Source organism: Rattus norvegicus, chromosome 1 (assembly GCF_036323735.1).
Source record: "Rattus norvegicus strain BN/NHsdMcwi chromosome 1, GRCr8, whole genome shotgun sequence".
Taxonomy (NCBI): domain Eukaryota; kingdom Metazoa; phylum Chordata; class Mammalia; order Rodentia; family Muridae; genus Rattus; species Rattus norvegicus.
In genome coordinates, this window is record NC_086019.1 from 164,920,398 (window position 1) to 164,942,698 (window position 22,301).

Consider the following 22,301-nt stretch of genomic DNA (forward strand, 5'->3'; position numbering starts at 1 on the left):
GAGATCAGAATGATGAGAACACCCATTCCTGTCTATTTATAGCTTCAAGCAGATTAAACAAACAAAGCCACTAAATAATTACTTAAATCTTTAAAACCCTCCCAACAAATAAGGTAATTGCCCATAGAGACTAGTATCTTATCTGTCCCTCTATCCACTTATTGTTGTTGTTGTTGTTGTTGTTGTTATTATTATTATTATTATTAACCAGGAGCTGTAGAGATAGGACCTAGATTTGGTTTCCAGCAGCCACATGGCAGCTTACAACCATCTGTAAAGCCCATCACTGGTGATCTGATGCCCTCTTCTGACTATCTTACATGGTACACATATACACATGGAGACAAAGCACCTATATACATCAAATAAAAATAAAAATTCAAAGAAGAGGGGACCATAGCGCTTCCTAGGAAACATCCTGTGTGAGTGTTTGTGCTGCGCTCTCACCTGTAAAGTCCTGGCGTGCAGGATTCCATTTTGCTTATGAAGTCTTCTAGTAATTAGTGTAGTACTTGACACGTTGTAACACTGGGTGTGTGAAAAATGAAGGATGCTTTCTTCCTCTAGATATTAACATTTAGAGTAGAAATTGATGTTACTCTTCATTGGAGAAACCTGTTAAAAATATGTCTTTATAGAGGACTAGAGAGGACTCATCAGTTAAAAGCACTGGTTCTATTTCCACAACCCCATGGTGCTGTACAGCCATCTGTAAGTCTAGTCAGAGGATCTGATGTCCTCTTCTGACCTCTGAGGGCACCAGAAATGCACATACATATATGGAGGCAAAAGATTTCATATACATAAAATAAAATTTAAAATATTTTTAACTTTTTACCAAAAATTGAGAACGACAGTTGTTCCTATAGCATAAATTACTTCTTAATATTCTTATACATTAATCATTTACATAAAGTTTACATTTGTTATTTAAAAACTTATTGTATGGGTGTATGTATATTTAGGTATGATATGTGTGTGAAGGTAGAAGTCATTTTCAGGAGTCAGCTGTCTGATGTCATGGCGGCTTGGTTAGTTGTATGGTTGTTTTGTTTTGTTTTTTCCCACAGTTACAAAGGCCAGAGTCATTGGGAACTTCAGTTGAGAGAATGCCCTACCAGATTGGCCTACGGGCCAGAGATTGATTCGGGAGGGCCCATCTCAACTGTGGGTGGTGCCATTCTGGGCACATGTATGTGTATGTGGAGAACAAACCTATAAGCAGCATTCCTCCATGACTTTTGCTTCAGTTTCTGCCTTGAGTTCCTGCCCTGATTTTCCTCGGCAGTAGAATGTGATCTGAGAGTTAAAAGTAGAAGTAAACTCTTTCCTCTCCAAATTGTTTTTGCTCAGTGTTTTACCACAGCAATAGAAACTCTAATTTTGTCACACAGGTTCTGCAGATTAAACTCAGGTTGTCAGGTTTGTGCAGCAAATGCTTTACCTGGTAAACCATCTTGCTTGACCCAAACTTTGATTTAAGTAGTTTGTAAACCTTTTCTTTTAAGATCCAGTTCTGTTATCCATATAATGACCTACCTTTCATCATTTTAAAAATTACTCCATATAATTTAATAGAATTATGCTCTTGATTTTCATAAAACTAATAAAAATGAATCAAATATTGACTCAAGCCACTTATTTTAATGAAGTATTAACAAATGTTATTTATTCAAGCAAGTGGTTTTTTACTGTCTTAAATGTTACAATTTAGTGAGTGTTTAATAAAGAGGAGCACATGGTTTCTTAAGTTAATATGTAAGAGTAGATAAAAATTGATTATCTTCAAAAGGTTTGTAATCAAATAGTATATATATAATAGACATATATATATATATGTCTAAATGACTATAGTATGAGACAAAGTATAGTTGCTTAGTCAGAACTTTATGTTAGCAATATGACAAGTCACAAGTAACAATTTATACTAGTAATAATCAGGACAGAAAGTTTGTGCCTCTCTCTGACACTCAGTTAATTACTGTGGAACATGGTGGTACACCTATTCATATATGTTGGGACCCTTTGGGCTGTTTGGCTCAATTCCTTACCTGAAGCCTAGCTTATACATTTTTAGATTTTATTCATTAGAAAATTTAACCCTCAAAAGTGGAATTCTGGATGGGCCCTGTTGGCACACACCTTTAATCTCAGCACTAGGAGGCAGAGGCAGGTGGCTCTTTGAATTCAAGGCCAGCCATGGCAACACAGAATCACTGTCTCAAAAATCCAAAATGAAAAAATAAAAGATGGAATTCTGAAGAATAAAACTTTTCTAAGTTGAGAATAAAGCCTGATGAAGACTATGGTTTGAATATCAGTTGTGTTAGTGGCTTTGTAACCTCAGACCTTAACTACCTGTGCTTCATGTCATCAGTCTATAAGGTAGGATAATAGGGGCTGGAGAGATGGCTCAGTGGTTAAGAGCACTGACTGCTCTTCCAGAGGTCCTGAGTTCAATTCCCAGCAACCACATGGTGGCTCACAACCATCTGTAACAGGATCTGATAACTTCTTCTGGCATGTAGGATATTATGCAGATAGATCACTCATATATAAAATTAAATAAAATCTTAAAAAATAGGAAAATAGTAACAGTAAATGCCTGGAGACTCTTAAGATGAACCAGGACATTGCTATGTCTGTGGGCATATATGTAAAAACTTCATTTGTGGAGAAATGAACTTAGAGCTATCCTGTAAACAATAGCAGGGATGACTGGGAATTTTTTTAAAAGCAGGTTTAATTTTATCTTATTATTTTTTAAATATAATTTTAGTTTTTATTTATTTACTTTACATCCTGCTCACTGCCTCCTCCTGGTCATCTGCTCCTACATTCCTTCTCCATTTCCTATTTTATTTTAAGACAAAGTTTTACTTATATCTCAGTCTTGAACTCAGGATTCTCATGCTTTGGCCCCTTGAGTGCTAGAATTACAATTCTATACCCACCTAGGTAGAGCAGGGTTTTCTTTGTTGGTGGTGGTATTTCTTTTTTTTTTTTAAGTTAAAGATTTTATTTTTTATGACATTTTTATTGGGTATTTTATGTATTTACATTTTAAATGTTATCCTCCCCACTCCCACGCCCCTCCTCCTGCTTCTATGTAGATGCTCCCTCTTCCACGCACCCACCTACTCCCACCTCAACGACTGGTCATTCCCCTACACTAAGGAAACGAGCCTTCACAGGACCAAGGGCTTCTTCTCCTATTGATGCCAGACAATGCCATCCTCTGGTACATATATGACTGGAGCCATGGGTCCCTCCATGTGGGAGGGATAGGATAGGCGGTTTCCAGAGGGGAATCTGGGGAGGAGGATAGTATTTAAACTGTAGATAAAGAAAATATTCAATTAAAAAATGAAAAAAAAAAAAAGAAAAGTGCTTTGTCATGAGATGAGAGAAAGCTCAGCTAGTAAAGGCATTCATCTACTATCACCATACCTGATAACCTATTTTATTCCTAGATTCCACATGGTAGAACAGAACTTGGACTTCCACATGCATACATACATAAAACAATTTTAAAAGAAAGTAATTTGGGCTGGAGAGATGGCTCAGTGGTTAAGAACTCTTGCTGTTTGGTCTCTCAGAGGACCCAGGTTCAATTTGTAGCATTCATATGGTGGCTGACATGTACAACAATGCCAAGCAACCAGAGCTTCCAGGGACTAAGCCACTACCTAAAGACTATACATGGACTGACCCTGGACTCTGACCTATCAATGAATATCCTAGTAAGAGCACCAGTGGAAGGGGAAGCCGTGGGTCCTGCCAAGACTGAACCCCCAGTGAACTAGATTGTTGGGGGGAGGGCGGCAAGGGGGGGAGGATGGGGAGGGGAACACCCATAAAGAAGGGGAGGGGGGAGGGATTAGGGGGATGTTTGCCTGGAAACCGGGAAAGGGAATAACACTCGAAATGTATATAAGAAATACTCAAGTTAATTAAAAAAACAAAAAAACAAAAAAACAAACCAACTATCTACAACTCCAGTTTCAGGAGATCTGTTATCACCTTCTGGCCTCCACAAGCAAGGCACCAGGCACATACATGGTGCACAGACGAACATGCAGGCAAAACACTCATATGTAAAAGAATAAAAACTATTTTTTAAAAAGTGATAACTTGGCTAAGGGTATAGCTCAGTGGTAAAGAGCTTAGGTTGTATGAAGCCCTGGGGCCCATCTCATCATCTAAATTAATAAAAAATAAAATGAAAAACATGTTTCATAATTATTTTAATAACTTCCTTGAATATTTTGTGGCTTAAAGCTAGCACTTTGTACTTCTGATTTCTAAAGTTTTGTTTTTGTTGGCAAATTCCTCTGTACCCTTAGATGTCAGAAGCATTGCTTGCTTTGCAAGTATTTGGAAGACTTCAACTAGGGTAGAAACTCACCATGGAGAGGTATCATGTTTCCCTTCTTATAGGTCACACTTTATAAAGGGCAGAACCAAAATACTTGTTGATATATTGATAAGTGCTTAAAATATCCTACCACTATTGTTCTAATGTTAAAAATTTTAAAATGGATTGCAGCTTATGTTTTTTTTTTAAGAATTTGTATTCATTGTGTATATTGCAAGGGAATTTTTAAAAATCATAGGAAATTATTTAAGAGGTGTTTAACAGTAAGGGATCATTCTCAGAATAGCAGGATATCCTTCTATTTTCTAGGTTTTGCATTTATAATTCATAAAGGACTGTAATGACCTACTTTGACATTACTTTTTCAGAACAGGATTTTATTTTAATGTAATTGAATTAGGTAACAATGGATGAGTTTAATGTATTAAGATTAGATTACAAGTAGCAAGTAAAATCCAAAGTATATCCGTACAACAGTATTTTCTGTACTGTTTGATTATTGATGCTTTTCCTTCTTTTGTGGAGGAGTCAAACAGTTTTATTCAGGGACTTGAGGTTGGGGAGTGGCTGAAGAGGTCCATATGATCTGAGTCTTCAGTAGGATAGATCTTCCTGACTTCCTCATTATTCTTTTGTTTCTCTGGGGTTATTTATTTGTGATTTAAGAGACAGAGTCTTGCTGTGGAGCTCAGGTTGACATTGGATTTACTCTGTAGCCCAAACTGGCCTCATAGGCACGGTAATCATTAGCTTCTAGAGTGTTAAGATTGCAGGTGTGTGCCACCACACCCAGATGATTATTGCTTCTTAATATAAATGTATCACTTTAAAAACTGTTGAATAAAGATGGCGTGGTGGTTCATACATATAATCTCAGCCCTCAGCAGGCTGAGTCAGGAATATGAGGCAGCAGTGTAAGGGTAGAATGTTTAATTACCTCAGTCTTAACTTTATGAATAATTGGAGGAAGGATAAGAATGAGAGATCGTTGGAATGGATTATGTTTAGCCATCCAGAGAGGAGCTTGGCCAACTCCCTCTCTCACCCCTAAAGGACAAAACAGTAAATATTTCATATTTTGAATGTCATATGGTCTCTGCCAAGTTAACTATCTTTGCTAATGGAGAATGCAAGCTACAGTTGGGAAACAAATGGCTGTAACTGTGCTCCAACAAGTTACTAAAGTAGTCACTGCTGTAATTTATTACCCTGTATGCACTACAGCTGTTTGTTTTAAAGGATGCCCCCCTCCTGTGTCTTTCTGTGTCCTTGTCTATGTATCTGTCTGTCTGCCTGTCTTTTTCTGTGTCTCTTACTAATTTGTGAATGGATAATTTAGAAAACTCAATAAGATGAGTGATTGGGAAAGATGCATTAAAGGTTCTAATAATGAGCTTAAAAATTTTAAATTTTGTAGAAAGTTATATTTCAATAAATATAGGGGAAAAAGACAATTGGGAAAAGTGTTTAGTGTGGTTGCTGAAACTGTCCTCTTGCCTGTTATTTTAGTTTTATTGTTCTTGCAATAAAATGCTTGACAAAAGCAACATAAGGAAGAAAGACTGTATTTTGGCTCATGGTGTAGTAGGGAAGGCTGGTGATGGAAATTTAAGACATCTTGTCACATTGTGTCTTGTGGTTGGCAACATAAAGATGAATACTGATGCTCAGCTTCTCTAATGGAGTCCCATTGGATAGGATGGTACTGCCCACATTCAGGGTTGGTTTTCTTGCCACTGTTAAACTTCTCTAGAAACACCCTCATGCACTGACCCAAAAGATTGTCTTCATCTTCGGGGTAACTGTCAATCCTACCACTTTAGTAATCAGGACTAATCAGCACACATGTTCATATAGAGAGTCAAAGGACCTCTGCAGTTGCTGTCTTACAGCATTAAACATAAAGCAAATGAAACTGCAGCTTTATATTTAGAAATGCTTCTAAACCACACTAAAATGAAACTATATACGTCAGTATTTAAAATTTTAACAGCATAAATTAGTTCTTGATACTAATTTAATCTAGTTTAGATTGACGACAGTGCTACCCTCAAGAGGCAATGTGTACCTTTGTTGTAATTTCTGGTTTTTTTGTTGTTTGTTTGTTTGTTTTGTTTGTCCAGACAGGATATCACTCTGTAACCCTGGCTGTCCTGGAATGTACTCTATAGACCAGGCTGACCTTGAATTCAGAGATCTGCCTGTCTCTGTATTGCTTGGATTGAAGGTGTGGGCTACCACCACTCAGCTCCTATTTCTGTTTTTAAATCATTCCTGGTTTCCCCTGAAAGAGGCCTTTTTAAGAGCACCCTATTTAATAGTAATCTCAAGTCTAATTTAATGAGAGTGACCTGTTCCACATATGCTTACAGAAGTTTTATTTTTGTATTGTTTAAAATTTTTTGAAAGTGTGTGTGCGCATGCATGCACGTGCGCATGCCAGTGACAGGATGCAGAAACTTCTTACAGTACTAGCATAATGAATTAAGCTTAATGCAGTGGAATCTCACAGAAGTAAATGTAAATGCCCTGCAACAGACTCAGTATAAAATGAGGTGACTTAACAGCAAGATAGGTGAGAGGCACAGTGGTTTCAGTTTACTCCCAGTAGGAGCTGCTAATGTAAAAATGCCTGATAGTGTAACACCATTTGTATTAACTATAGCTACAAGCTGAATGCCTAATCAACATGAAAGACACAGTAAAATTTGAAAGAAAAAATAACACGAATTTTATTTGAAGAGTTTAAACCTATTACCCACAAGAATACATTGGCTCTGACCTATGTATCAATGTCTGAGGAATAATGACTGGAAACAAAATATGTAAAAAGGTTTAAACTAGGTTTCATAGAAGAGTGATCTGAATAAATACTGATTCTGGAGACTAGGAAGACTAGGAACAGGGTGTAAATCAGTAGAAAGAAAGGACAAACATTCCCTAAAATTCCCTAAAATGCCTTAATAGTTGTTGAAATATTAAATGAATTGTATTAGATATTACCATGCCTCTATTTGGCTGTTGGTAACTTTTCAGCTAAGATTTTTGGCTTTACAGATCAATGGGTCTCTGTAGCAGCTACTCCATAAACAAACAAACAAACAAACAATAACAGATAACATGTAGGTCAACGGGTGTGGCTGACATGCAATAAAATTTTATTCACAAAAGCAGGTGTTAAGCCAGATGGCAATAGCTTGTAAAAATCTCTTTTAAATTAATTAATTTATTTATTTTTACACTCCAGATTTTATTCCCCTCCCAGGGTTCCACATCCCATACCTCCTCTCTGCCCCCCACCTCCTGCACTCCCCACTCTGGTCTCCATAAGAGTGTCCCCACCCACCCCACCCGACCTCTAAACTTCCTGGGGCCTTCAGTCTCTTGAGGGTTAGGTGCATCTTCTCTGACTGAACCCATACCCGGGAGTCCTCTGCTGTATATGTGGTGGAGGCCTCATCTCAGCTGGTGTATGCTGTTTGGTGATCCAGTGTCTAAGAGATCTCAGGGATCCAGGTTAATTGAGACTGCTGGTTCTCCTGCAGGGTTCCCTCTTCCTTAGCTCCCTCCAGCTTTCCCCTAATTCAACCAGAGGAGTCAGCAGCTTCTGTTCCTTGGTTGGGTACACATACCTGCATCTGACTCTTTCAGCTGCTTGTTGGGTCTTTTGGAGAGCAGTCATGGTATGAATACCCCATAGCCTTAGTAATGGTGTCATGTCTTGGAGCCTTCCCTTGAGCTGGAATCTACTTTGGGCCTGTCACTGGACCTTCTTTTCCTCAGGCTCTTCTCCATTTCCATCCCTGCAGTTCTTTTAGACAGCATCAGAGTTTTGGCTGTGGGATAGCAACCTCATCCCTCACTTGATGCCCTGTCTTTCTGGTGGAGGTAGATTTAATAAGTTCCCTCTCCCCACTGTAGGGCCTTTCATTTAGCACCCCCCCAACCCCTTTGAATCCTGAGAGTCTCTCACTTCCCAGGTCTCTGGTACATTCTAGAGGGTCCTCCCAACCTCCTTCCTCCTGAGGTTGCCTGTTTCCATTCTTTCTGCTGCTTCAGTCCTTTCCCCCCTTACCCAATACCAGATCAAGTTCTCCTCCCTACCATCCCCTTTCCCTCCTCTGTCTCTCTCTCCCTCCTGCCTTGTGGTTGCTTTCTTCTGAGGCATCCTCACTTGGGCCCTTCAGCTTGTTGACCTTTTTTGAGTTCTGTGGACTCTATCTATCTGTAATTTTTTTTTTTTTGGCTAATATCCACTTATTAGTGAGAACATATCATGCATGTCCTTTTGGTTCTGAGTTACCTCACTCACGATGATATTTTCTAGTTCCATCTATTTGCCTGCAAAACTCAGGTTGTCCTTGTTCTAAGCTGAGTAGTATTCCATTGTGTAAATGAACCACATTTTCTGTATCCATTCTTTTGTTGTGGAACATCTTGTTGTGTTTCCAACTTTTGGCTATCTCAAATAAGGACGTTATGAACATAGTGGAACATGTGCCCTTGTGGCTTGGTGGGACATCTTTGGGGTATATTCCCAAGAGTGGTATTTCTGGGTCTTTAGGTAGGTCTATTTCCAGTGTTCTGAGGAACCTCCAAATTGATTTCCAGAGTGGTTGTGCCAGTTTGCAATCCCACCAGCAATGGAGGAGTATTCTTTCTCCACACCCTCACCAACATGTGTTGTCACCTGAGGTTTTGTTTTGTTTTTGTTTTTTTTTGTCACCTGAGGTTTTGATCTTAACCATTCTGACAGGGTTGTTTTGATTTGCATCACTAAGGACTTGAACATTTCTTTTTTTTTTTGGTTCTTTTTTTCGGAGCTGGGGACCGAACCCCGGGCCTTGCGCTTCCTAGGTAAGTGCTCTACCACTGAGCTAAATCCCCAGCCCCGGACTTGAACATTTCTTTAGGTGCTTCTCAGCCATTCGAGATTCCTCTATTGTGAATTCTCGGTTTAGTTTTATACTTGGCTATATTTTTTGCTTGGCTTGTTTGTTTGTTTGTTTGTTTTTGTGGTTAGCGTCTTGAGTTCTTTCTATATTTTGTATATTTGTCCTCTATCAGATGTGGGGTTAGTGAAGATTTTTTTCCCAATCTGTAGGATGCTGATTTGTCTCATTGACTATGTCCTTTGCCTTACAGAAGCTTTCCAGTTTCATGAGGTCCCATTTATCAATTCTTGATCTTAGAGCATGAGCCATTGGAGTTCTGTTTAGGAAATTTGTGCCTGTGCCAATGAGTCCAAGGCTCTTCCCCACTTTTTCCTCTATTAGACTCAGTGTATCTGGTTTTATGTTGAGGTCCTTGATCCACTTGGATCTACTTGGGCTTTGTGCATGGTGACATATATGGGTTTATTTTCATTTTTCTACATACAGATATCCATTAGATATCTTTCCCCCCATTGTATATTTTTGGCTTCTTTGTCAAAGATCAAGTGTGAGTAAGTGTGTGTTTTTATTTCTGGATCTTCAGTTCTATTCCATTGATCAACCTGTCTGTCTCTGTACCAATACCATGCAGTTTTTATCACTATTGCTCTGTATTAGAGCTTGATATCAGGGATGGTGACCCCAGCCATTCTTTTTTTTTTTTTATCTGTATATATATATTTATATTTATATAAAAAGACCAATAATAGCAGTGTGTTATGCATCAACAGCAGCAACAGCTTTTCCAGGTTCTGCAGTCATCTGACCAAAACTGTAGAGACATCCAGCACACTCCATTAAAAAAAAAAGTAAAAAAAACAAAACCCGAGAAAACAGCACAGTTCTGTTACTCTTGTGGTACCTGGCACCATTTTTTTTTAAATTAGCTTCTCAATCATCATCTGGAAAGAAAACATTCTGAGCAACATCATTAAAAACAGCTCTGATAAAGCACGGTCACTACTACGTATCATAAAGCAGGTACAAGCTATTTTACATCCACAGAGGTATGATACAGTACTGTCCTACATCTATAATACTAGAGGATACAATTTAAAAGGCATTATTTGAGACTTGATTCTACTTTTCCAGCAGAGGGCCCAAAGGATGGTGTGACACAGCTTTGTAAAGAAACATACTCTAGACAGGATTTCCTTTCACTAGTGGCACACTTCTAAGGATTCATTCTCTCCATGAATGTCAGCTAAAACCGTTATTAAAAAAAATGAAATATCCCTAGAACAAAACCGTATAACCACCGGATTCACATGAAGATGACCTAGTGGAGACAAGCTGGACCTCACCTTACCAACAAGCTATCAAATCTGTTATGTTTAAACAGTGAGACCTCCAAGGAAGGAGATGCCAAGTAGTGCTTCAAAGCTTCGGACCACAATCAAACACAGCATCCTTTTCAACAGAAGCAGAAGCTCATCTGAATATGCTCATGGATGCTGACATCAACATTTAATCATCTCCTCACTCATCCAGGAAGAAGGGGAGATCAGTTACTACTGTACTTTAATGTGTTCAACCAAATCACCATATTACAAAAATAGCAAGCTGCCATAATAAAAAATAAGGCTCCTCTATCCAGCACCAGATAGCATCATTTTACGTTCAAGCCTAGAAATTGCACACTTGTATATAAACCAACCGAAGATGAGGATTGAGAGTTCATCTTGGTGGATTTTTCCTTTGATGAATATGAAGTGTCCTTCCTTATCTTTTTTGATGACTTTTAATTGAAAATTGATTTTATTTGATATTAGAATGGCTACTCCAGCTTGCTTCTTCTGACCATTTGCTTGGAAAGTTGTTTTCCAGCCTTTCACTCTGAGGTAGTGTCTGTCTTTGTCTCTGAGGTGTGTTTCCTGTAGGCAGCAGAATGCAGGGTCCTCATTGCGTATCCAGTTTGTTAATCTATGTCTTTTTATTGGGGAGTTGAGGCCATTGATATTGAGAGATATTAAGGAATAGTGATTATTGCTTCCTGTTATATTCATATTTGGATGTGAGGTTATGTTTGTGTGCTTTCATTCTCCTTGTTTTGTTGCCAAGACGATTAGTTTCTTGCTTCTTCTAGGGTATAGCTTGCCTCCTTATGTTGGGCTTTACCCTTTATTATCCTTTGTAGTGCTGGATTTGTAGAAAGATATTGTGTAAATTTGGTTTTGTCATGGAATATCTTGGTTTCTCCATCAATGTTAATTGAGAGTTTTGCAGGATACAGTAACCTGGGCTGGCATTTGTGTTCTCTTAGGGTCTGTATGACATCTGTCCAGGATCTTCTGGCCTTCATAGTTTCTGGTGAAAAGTCTGGTGTGATTCTGATAGGTCTGCCTTTATATGTTACTTGACCTTTTTCCCTTACTGCTTTTAATATTCTTTCTTTATTTTGTGCGTTTGGTGTTTTGACAATTATGTGACGGGAGGTGTTTCTTTTCTGGTCCAATCTATTTGGAGTTCTGTAGGCTTCTTGTATGTCTATGGGTATCTCTTTTTTTAGGTTAGGGAAGTTTTCTTCTATGATTTTGTTGAAGATATTTACTGGTCCTTTGAGCTGGGAGTCTTCACTCTCTTCTATACCTATTATCCTTAGGTTTGATCTTCTCATTGAGTCCTGGATTTCCTGTATGTTTTGGACCAGTAGCTTTTTCCGCTTTACATTATCTTTGACAGTTGAGTCAATGATTTCTATGGAATCTTCTGCTCCCGAGATTCTCTCTTCCATCTCTTGTATTCTGTTGGTGAAGCTTGTAGCTACAGCTCCTTGTCTTTTCTTTTGATTTTCTATGTCCAGGGTTATTTCCATGTGTTCTTTCTTGATTGCTTCTATTTCCATTTTTAATTCCTTCAACTGTTTGATTGTGTTTTCCTGGAATTCTTTCAGGGATTTTTGCGATTCCTCTCTGTAGGCTTCTACTTGTTCTCTAAGGGAGTTCTTTATGTCTTTCTTGAAGTCCTCCAGCATCATGATCAAATATGATTTTGAAACTAGATCTTGCTTTTCTGGTGTGTTTGGATATTCAGTGTTTGCTTTGGTGGGAGAATTGGGCTCCGATGATGCCATGTAGTCTTGGTTTCTGTTGCTTGGGTTCCTGCGCTTGCCTCTCGCCATCAGATTATCTCTAGTGTTACTTTGTTCTGCTATTTCTGACCGTGGCTAGACTGTCCTATAAGCCTGTGTGTCAGGAGTGCTGTAGACCTGTTTTCTTTCAGCCAGTTATGGGGACAGAGTGTTCTGCTTTCGGGCGTGTAGTTTTTCCTCTCTACAGGTCTTCAGCTGTTCCTGTGGGCCTGTGTCTTGAGTTCACCAGGCAGGTTTCTTGCAGGGGAAAAGTTGGTCCTACCTGTGGTTCCAAGGCTCAAGTTTGCTCGTGGGGTACTGCCTAAGTCCTCTCCGCGGCGGCAGCAACCGGGAAGATCTGCGCCGCTCTTTCCGGGAGCCTCCGTGCACCAGGGTTCCAGATGGCGTTTGGTGTTTTCCTCTGGCGTCTGGATGTGCACAGAGTGCAGTCTCTTCTGGTTTCCCAGGCGTGTCCGCCTCTCTGAAGGTTTAGCTCTCCCTCCCACGGGATTTGGGTGCAGAGAACTGTTTATCCGGTCTGTTTCCTTCAGGTTCTGGCGGTGTCTCAGGCGCAGGGATCCTGCCGCTCCTGGGCCCTCCCCTACGGGAACCCAGAGGCCTTATACAGTTGCCTCTTGGGCCAGGGATGTGGGCAGGGGTGGGCAGTGTTGGTGGTCTCCTCCGCTCTGCAGCCTCAGGAGTGCCCACCTGATCAGGCGGTGAGGTCTCTCTCCCACGGGGTTTGGGAGCAGAGAGCCCAGCCATTCTTTTATTGTTAAGAATTTTTTTTTTTTTGCTATTCTGGTTTTTTTTTTTTTTTTTTTTTTTTTGGCTTTACCGATGAATTTGAGAATTGCTCTTTCCTTGTCTTGGAAGAATTGTGTTGGGATTTTGATGAGGATTGTGTTGAATCTGTAGATTGCCTTTGGTAGGGTGGCAAATTTTACTATGTCAGTTCTGCCAATCCATGAGCATGGGAGATCTCTACATTTTCTGAGATCTTCTTCGATCTTTCTTGATAGACTTGAAGTTCTTATCATAAAGGTCTTTCACTTGTTTGGTTAGAGTTACCCCCAAGATATTTTATATTATCTGTGGCTATTGTGAAGGAAATTGTGGATGCAAGCAAGGATAGACTATATCACCTTTGTACCATTTCTTGCTCTAAAGACCCATAAAATTACTAAGGCAATTCAGTAATACACAAAATAGACAGCCAAATATAGTGAGAGTCCAGAGTCAACATGACCCTGAGTGGGCCTTACGAGGAGCAGGGGCAGGGAAAGCCAGGAGAGTAAAGGGCCTGGTAACCAAAATGGCTGGATTATACAGGGAAGAACAACTCAGGGTAGAGCATCCCAGACCTTGGCTAGAGAAGTTTATAGTTAGGGGCCTCTGCCTCTTACCATAGTAAGCGTCTGGGATTAAAGGTGTATGCGGTGTACGCCATCCTACCTGCAAGGTGTTTGTTATTGTTGTTTGTTTTAATTACACTTGTTTGTGCCCACGTCTGGAAGTTAGAGGATACTTCCAGGAGCTAGTTTCTTCCTTTCACTAAGTGAGTCCTGGAGATCAGACTCAGGTTGTTAGACTTGGTAGCATGACCTTTACCCGCTGAGCCATCTTATTGTACAAGTTTTTAAGTGGACATGCACTTTTAGTTTTCTTGGGTTTATAGCCAACTTAATTCCTGGTATTTTCAGGATCTTCCTAAGCTGACTTTTGAAGCGATTCTACCATTTTGCATTTTCAGTAGCAACATATAAGGCTTCAAGTTTCTCTGATCTTTGCTTACATGTGCTATGGTGTTTTAAATTTTTAGCCACCCTATGTTATGTTATGTTAAAAGTATTTGGGTTGAGGATTTAGTTCAGTGGTAAGCGCAAGGCCTTGGGTTCGGTCCCCAGCTCCTAAAAAAAGAAAAAAGAAAAAAAATATTTTTGAACAGGAAATAGAATGCATTACATTTGCCCTTCTACTGCATACCTATGTTAGAATATACAACTCCTCCCTCCCTTTTTAAAGAAAACTAAATACTTTTCTTACCAGGGTGTGTACTCTTTTTAAGCTGTGATTGTGACACATTTGTTTGAATTTAGGACTAACAAATGAGTGTATGAATGACATTAAACACACTGTAACGAAGTGGAGACATGATTACAGTTCCCTGTTCCCATAAGGAACAGTCATTTCAAAGCTGGCAAAATCATTTAAAAGAGCTCTTAAAGATACCAATCTGTTCCATGAGTAGTGAAGTATATGCTTGTATTCTTTATTCAACTTTTAAGTTACAATGCCTTATTTTAAAATAATATATTTATATATTATATGAATTAAATATATTTAAGATTATATTTATGATGAATGTCATAATCTCCTTCCTTAAATATACTCCTTCGAGTTCCATCACAGTAACAAAGGAAATTGCATCTTAGTAGCTTAATCAAAATAAGCAGTGACGCAGTCTAATACAGAAGAGAGAATTGAGGGTTGAGTAGGACAAGACACGGAGTAAATGAGGTATATTGTTTTTGAATGTTGTATAGTCAGAAATCACACCGTAAAAAAATGTGAAAGAACATTAGTTCTCTCTCTCTTCTCCCTCCCTACCTCCCTTTTCTTCCCCTCCCCTCCCCATCCCCTCTCTAAATGGTCTAACTGTGGAAGTCTTCCTTCTACCAGGTGAATCCTGGAGATTCAACTCAGGTTGTTGGCCTAGATGTAGATTAGGCTGGGCTTCAACTCACAGAGATCTCTGCCTTCCCAGCTCAGAGATTAACGGCATATGCTACCACGCCCAGTCCTTTTAGTTCTAGAGAGAATCATAAAATCAGATGTTAGAAGCAGGCTGCTTGAAAACTAAAGACCCTGATGACTTTATATCAAAATATTAGTAGTATGCAGTTAAGCAATAGAGTTGGCTTGTCAGTGTTGTATTTCATATGGGTTTCACTTGTTACTTTGTGTCCCTAATGAGAAAGGAAATGAAGACTGTTCTAAAAGTAAAACAAGGTGCAAAGCAAAATGTTAAAAAGGTTTCTAAGTTTCTCTTTGTCTTATTGGCAAGGGAACAGGCACCTAACAGATGAGCACTGGCATTGATAAGAAGGGAGAATGTTCAGCCAGGGGACCTTGGGGATGAGAGTGGGATAAACTGCTCATGGTTTTTGAGTCATGTACATCAAATAGATACCCACGTGTGTATGTGTAAGTGTTTATATATATCATACATTCTGAAGTAGTTCCCTTAATGAAAACACTCTGCCTCAAGCAATTAAGGGGGAGAGAAAAAAATCCCCAACACAACTCTGCTTGTTTTTCCACATGATTGCTGAACAATCGCAGCTTCTCCTAGGAACCCTTCTCCTGTTCCTGGGAAAATACTCGGGAGCTGGCATTTGCATAATCGTCTTTAGGGCTATTGTGGGTGGGTTTGGGCTGCTAACACAGCTCTAGACCAGCCACCTGTCTGAATCAAATGAACTCAGCTTTGTGTACCATTATCTGGGTCTCCAAAGTGTTATTTCTGACTAATGAATGATTTGGTTAAAGTATTATGAAATTATTATTTAGGAAACATTTTCATTGAACCTATTTTCTCCTTTTTAAGAAAAGAGACATTTCCTTTTCCTTCCACTGGCATAACTATATATAGCCATGCTCCTCTGCCTTCGTTTGTGACTGCTTTTGTGAAATTATCCTCATGAATACTAACTAAGGATGTGATAATTTTAAAAGAAACTTTGAAAATGATTTATGTTCATCCTTCTGTAAATTGTGTTGGCTAATGTTTTCTAACAGCCTACTGCACTTATGTGAGAAACTTAAACACCTAAGTAAGGAAGGAAAGAGAAATGTCTAAGGTCCTGAAATGGCATCCGTTCATTTTCCTTGGTAAAATTTATACAAGAATTTTGAAGGGTTTGACTTACTAGAGCACATATTATTACTATTAAGAAGTTTCTGTTATTCATCTACATATAGTTTGCAATAAATATACATATGCACATTGAGTTTATTTTGCTTTACTTTTGTGTGTGTTATCTTATGTACCCAGTATAAATGCATGCATACGAAGGCCAGAGTTGACTTGGGTATCTTCTCAAGTGTTCTCCACCTTACAGTTTGATCCAGCCTCTCTGTGTGACCCAGGAACTTACTGATTGGCTAGACTGGTGAAACGGTCCACAGATGGACCTGTACAGCTTCGTCCTTTCCCAGTGCTGGGTATAGATGTTTACCACCATGCTGGGGAGCCAGGGAGCCGTGTGAGTACAAGTGATCATTCTTAAGTGATAGGCACTTTATAGACTACAGGTCTCCTCAGCCTCCATTCATGTTTTAGTATACGTGACAAACTCTTATGTTCTGTTTCTTTTACATAATGGCTACTGAATTGAATTTAATGTTAAAATCAACTTGTAATTGATAGACTCTGTAATCATATATGACAAGTCTCATTCTGAAATAAGTAAACAATGGTAAATAACTCTTTTTAAAAACCTCTTGCCAAAAATTTTGCCTGGTCATGATAGTAATCATTTCTCTTAGTTTTTATTAAGTATTTATTGAATGAATGGAAGATCGAATACTGCTAAGACATTATCAATCTTCAGTAGAAGGTACATTAGGTACTTTTTATTCTCTTTTACTTGAGAATTAATACAGCTTTTGAAAATATATCATTTTTTAAGATTTATTTTTATTTTTCTTATATGTATGTCTGTTATGTGTATATAAATACCAAGGAGGCAAGAAGAGGGTGTCACATATTCCAGAACTCGAGTCACAGTCCATTGAGCAGCCAGATGAACTCACAAGAGTTTATCTTGTACAGACATATTATCTTGTGTATACACACACACACACACACACACACACACATTTATGAATCAGTTTTAGTGGCAACCCTTCTGTGGATTGCTTTTATGTGTTGCAATATACAACTTTTCTTGTGACCAACTAAAGTAGACTTACAGACTATATTAAGTTCTCTTGCAAACTTAACAGTTTAAAATTATAATTGGGAACATAATTCATAATGAAAGTGATTCTAATAATGCTTGCTCAAGTAAACACAATGAACAGAAATAATTGATTTTTTTTAAAAAGTTGTTCATCACCTTAATTTTAATGTGAAGATGATGATTTCTGCCTGTGTTTTTTCCTCTTTTTTTCTCTTTCATTCTCTTCTTTCCCTTTCTGGAACTCACTGTGTAGTCTGCATTGGGTTCTAAATGGTTATCCTGCCCACATAATAGGCAAATCTTCTACCACTAAGGCATAGTTTTGGTTTTTGATACAGGGTCTCTCTCTTTTAGCTCATGCTATCCTTCAGCTACCTCTGTAGTCCAGACTGGCCTTGAATTTGGGATGCTTCTGCTTCAGCCTCCAAATGCTGGGATTACAGATGTGTACAAAACATGCTGAGCTTGTTTCTGAATTGCAGATGGAGGCTTAGGTAATGTTAGAAAGAAGTAAGGAAGTGCTTTGGTGATTTGGTAAATTAACATTACTTGATAGAAATTATGTATGCTAGTCAGAGAAATTAAATCAAATGCGTGTGTGGACGTGTGCACACACACAGGAACACTAAAGAAGATTTGTTCACTGGCATTGTATGCTTAATGAAGGATCTTTTCTTGGTTTAAGGGAGTTAAACTAACTAAATTCTGAAGTTTCTTAGAATTTGTTAATGGTAAGTGGTATTGTATATATATGTCAGCTAGAAAACTTTTTTTTTAATTTAGTAGTTTTCTGTGAAAAATACTGGTTTACTGAATCTTTGTTAGAATAGTCTCTATTTAGTCTCTAGCATTAATGGATATTTTTCGTTAAAATAGAAAAAATTATATTTCCTACTCTTTAGTATAAATTTTAGTGAAGAATTGGATACAAATGCTATACTGTGGTACTCCAGAGAACTCTTATCCTCTGGATTATAAAAAGCTATTCTTGGGAAGTCCCACACCCGCGGATCCACAGCAGCTCTCTGCTCCCAGACCCCGTGAGAGAGAGACCCAACCGCCTGGTCAGGTGGGCACTCCTGAGGCTGCAGAGCGGAAGAGACCACCAACACTGCTCACCCCTGCCCACATCCCTGGCCCAAGAGGAAACTGTATAAGGCCTCTGGGCTCCCGTGGGGGAGGGCCCAGGAGCGGCAGGACCCCTGCCTGAGACACCACCGGAACCTGAAGGAAACAGACCTGATAAACAGTTCTCTGCACCCAAATCCCGTGGGAGGGAGAGCTAAACCTTCTGAGAGGCAAACAAGCCTGGGAAACCAGAAGAGACTGCTCTCTGTACATACATCTCGGACGCCAGAGGAAAAAGCCAAAGGCCATCTGGAACCCTGGTGCACTGAAGCTCCCGGAAGGGGCGGCACAGGTATTCCTGGTTGCTGCCGCTGCAGAGAGCCCGTGGGCAGCACCCCACGAGCGAACTTGGGCCTCGGGACCACAGGTAAGACCATCTGCTGCAAGAAAGCTGCCTGGTGAACTCAAGACACAGGCCCACAGGAACAGCTGAAGACCTTTAGAGAGGAAAAACTACACGCCCGAAAGCAGAACACTCTGTCCCCATAACTGACTGAAAGAGAGGAAAACAGGTCTACAGCACTCCTCACACACAGGCTTATAGGACAGTCTAGCCACTGTCAGAAATAGCAGAACAAAGTAACACTAGAGATAATCTGATGGCGAGAGGCAAGCGCAGGAACCCAAGCAACAGAAACCAAGACTACTTGGCATCATCGGAGCCCAATTCTCCCACCAAAACAAACATGGAATATCCAAACACACCAGAAAAGCAAGATCTAGTTTCAAAATCATATTTGATCATGATGCTGGAGGACTTCAAGAAAGACGTGAAGAACTCCCTTAGGGAAACACAGGAAAACATTAATAAACAAGTAGAAGCCTACAGAGAGGAATCGCAAAAATCCCTGAAAGAATTCCAGGAAAACACAATCAAACAGTTGAAGGAATTAAAAATGGAAATAGAAGCAATCAAGAAAGAACACATGGAAACAACCCTGGATATAGAAAACCAAAAGAAGAGACAAGGAGCTGTAGATACAAGCTTCACCAACAGAATACAAGAGATGGAAGAGAGAATCTCGGGAGCAGAAGATTCCATAGAAATCATTGACTCAACTGTCAAAGATAATGTAAAGCAGAAAAAGCTACTGGTCCAAAACATACAGGAAATCCAGGACTCAATGAGAAGATCAAACCTAAGGATAATAGGTATAGAAGAGAGTGAAGACTCCCAGCTCAAAGGACCAGTAAATATCTTCAACAAAATCATAGAAGAAAACTTCCCTAATCTAAAAAAAGAGATACCCATAGGCACACAAGAAGCCTACAGAACTCCAAATAGATTGGACCAGAAAAGAAACACCTCCCGTCACATAATAGTCAAAACACCAAACGCACAAAATAAAGAAAGAATATTAAAAGCAGTAAGGGAAAAAGGTCAAGTAACATATAAAGGCAGACCTATCAGAATCACACCAGACTTCTCGCCAGAAACTATGAAGGCCAGAAGATCCTGGACTGATGTCATACAGACCCTAAGAGAACACAAATGCCAGCCCAGGTTACTGTATCCAGCAAAACTCTCAATTAACATAGATGGAGAAACCAAGATATTCCATGACAAAACCAAATTTACACAATATCTTTCTACAAATCCAGCACTACAAAGGATAATAAATGGTAAAGCCCAACATAAGGAGGCAAGCTATAACCTAGAAGAAGCAAGAAACTAATCGTCTTGGCAACAAAACAAAGAGAATGAAAGCACACAAACATAACCTCACATCCAAATATGAATATAACGGGAAGCAATAATCACTATTCCTTAATATCTCTCAACATCAATGGCCTCAACTCCCCAATAAAAAGACATAGATTAACAAACTGGATACGCAACGAGGACCCTGCATTCTTCTGCCTACAGGAAACACACCTCAGAGACAAAGACAGACATTACCTCAGAGTGAAAGGCTGGAAAACAATTTTCCAAGCAAATGGTCAGAAGAAGCAAGCTGGAGTAGCCATTCTAATATCAAATAAAATCAATTTTCAATTAAAAGTCATCAAAAAAGATAAGGAAGGACACTTCATATTCATCAAAGGAAAAATCCACCAAGATGAACTCTCAATCCTAAATATCTATGCCCCAAATACAAGGGCACCTACATATGTAAAAGAAACCTTCCTAAAGCTCAAAACACACATTGCACCTCACACAAGAATAGTGGGAGATTTCAACACCCAACTCTCATCAATGGACAGATCATGGAAACAGAAATTGAACAGAGATGTAGACAGACTAAGAGAAGTCATGAGCCAAATGGACTTAACGGATATTTATGGAACATTCTATCCTAAGCAAAAGGATATACCTTCTTCTCAGCTCCTCATGGTACTTTCTCCAAAATTGACCATATAATTGGTCAAAAAACGGGCCTCAACAGGTACAGAAAGATAGAAATAATCCCATGCATGCTATCGGACCACCACGGCCTAAAACTGGTCTTCAATAACAATCAAGGAAGAATGCCCACATATACTTGGAAATTGAACAATGCTCTACTCAATGATAACCTGGTCAAGGAAGAAATAAAGAAAGAAATTAAAAACTTTTTAGAATTTAATGAAAATGAAGGTACAACATACCCAAACTTATGGGACACAATGAAAGCTGTGCTAAGAGGAAAACTCATAGCGCTGAGTGCCTGCAGAAAGAAACAGGAAAGAGCATATGTCAGCAGCTTGACAGCACACCTAAAAGCTCTAGAACAAAAAGAAGCAAATACACCCAGGAGGAGTAGAAGGCAGGAAATAATCAAACTCAGAGCTGAAATCAACCAAGTAGAAACAAAAAGGACCATAGAAAGAATCAACAGAACCAAAAGTTGGTTCTTTGAGAAAATCAACAAGATAGATAAACCCTTAGCCAGACTAACGAGAGGACGCAGAGAGTGCGTCCAAATTAACAAAATCAGAAATGAAAAGGGAGACATAACTACAGATTCAGAGGAAATTCAAAAAATCATCAGATCTTACTATAAAAACCTATATTCAACAAAACTTGAAAATCTTCAGGAAATGGACAATTTCCTAGACAGATACCAGGTACCGAAGTTAAATCAGGAACAGATAAACCAGTTAAACAACCCCATAACTCCTAAGGAAATAGAAGCAGTCATTAAAGGTCTCCCAACCAAAAAGAGCCCAGGTCCAGACGGGTTTAGTGCAGAATTCTACCAAACCTTCAGAGAAGACCTCATACCAATATTATCCAAACTATTCCACAAAATTGAAACAGATGGATCACTACCGAATACCTTCTACGAAGCCACAATTACTCTTATACCTAAACCACACAAAGACACAACAAAGAAAGAGAACTTCAGACCAATTTCCCTTATGAATATCGACCCAAAAATACTCAACAAAATTCTGGCAAACCGAATCCAAGAGCACATCAAAACAATCATCCACCATGACCAAGTAGGCTTCATCCCAGGCATGCAGGGATGGTTTAATATACGGAAAACCATCAACGTGATCCATTATATAAACAAACTGAAAGAACAAAACCACATGATCATTTCATTAGACGCTGAGAAAGCATTTGACAAAATTCAACACCCCTTCATGATAAAAGTCCTGGAAAGAATAGGAATTCAAGGCCCATACCTGAACATAGTAAAAGCCATATACAGCAAACCAGTTGCTAACATTAAACTAAATGGAGAGAAACTTGAAGCAATCCCACTAAAATCAGGGACTAGACAAGGCTGCCCACTCTCTCCCTACTTATTCAATATAGTTCTTGAAGTTCTAGCCAGAGCAATCAGACAACAAAAGAAGGTCAAGGGGATACAGATCGGAAAAGAAGAAGTCAA

General features: G+C 39.1%; 1 protein-coding gene across 6 annotated transcripts in view; it reads left to right on the plus strand.

The window, feature by feature from the left end:
• Positions 1-22,301, plus strand: part of Fchsd2 (FCH and double SH3 domains 2) — a 321,476-nt gene that overhangs the window by 144,482 nt on the left and 154,693 nt on the right. Inside the window, exon 3 of one of the 6 annotated variants that reach the window (XM_063262817.1) lies at positions 16,507-16,650. The exons of the other annotated variants lie outside the window; for them this stretch is intronic. The gene's annotated coding sequence lies outside the window, so the exon portion shown is untranslated. The remainder of the gene's footprint in view (positions 1-16,506; positions 16,651-22,301) is intronic. 6 annotated transcript variants of the gene reach the window in all.